Below are 991 nucleotides of genomic sequence, written 5' to 3'. Positions count from 1 at the left end.
TCTTAAAGTCACCCCAACAGTCAAAGATAGCATGCGTTACTCAAAAAATTTTAAATCTCCATATTTTTACTGGCCTGAAGTAAAAAGGATACATTTTAAAAGAGCTCGATTTTCAGCACAGCAATTGCAGAAAATGCTATGCCAATGGCAATATGCAAGAAGTGGAGAGGTCTCCATAAGGGGAGTGAATCACTTTCTTTGGCTAAAGCTTTTTACATGGATATTTAGTAAACATCTAGTTGGCTGGAAAATTTACACTGTGCTCATATGAATAAGAAGAATAGAGTGAACGCCTGCACCAGTGATGACAACAGCCCTCCGAGGCAATCGATTCCTGGTGACTACGAGTCCTGGGCACAGCATTCCACACTAGGCAGATTGGCCCAGGTCTCGAGAGCCAGCCAGTATGGCACTCTCTCACTTTTACACATGCAACTTTAAGTTGACAGTGTAGGGGCAATGTGGCTTACCAGAGTCTAGGGCATTGCCCTGGAGACTTCTATAGGCTTTGTTTTCAAGTATCAAGATTGCATAAGTCTCTCATACAGCAAGCAAATGACTCTCCTGGGAATTGATTCCAAAGGAATAAGTGAGAGGACAAAAGCTGTGGGCATGAAGATGTTCACTGCACTATTAGTTTCAGTGGGAAAAACTAGAAGCTGTCCAAATGCCAAAATGAACAGTATAATGGGACCGTCCCTTCGTGGAAGGTTTTGCAGCCACTAAAAGCAATTGCTGTGAAGATGGGTAGGAGAGTGAGAAAGATATAACATGATACTCAGGAGGAAAACCTGATATTGAGACTCTTGTGAAGAGTTCCATGCACCTGGAAGGGATAGGAAGGCACTTGGACCAGGAGTCCCCAGTGGCTTGATGTTGTCCAAAACTTGAGAGTCTTAGGGAGTCAGTCTCTCAGGCACAGAGACACACTAATTGGTCTCACAGAGCCTGATGTACAAACCAGACACCAAGGCATGAATATTCTGTGAAT

The sequence above is a fragment of the Galeopterus variegatus genome, unplaced genomic scaffold (genome assembly GCF_000696425.1).
Source record: "Galeopterus variegatus unplaced genomic scaffold, G_variegatus-3.0.2 Scaffold12492, whole genome shotgun sequence".
NCBI classification, from domain to species: domain Eukaryota; kingdom Metazoa; phylum Chordata; class Mammalia; order Dermoptera; family Cynocephalidae; genus Galeopterus; species Galeopterus variegatus.
This window is presented reverse-complemented; position numbering follows the sequence as displayed.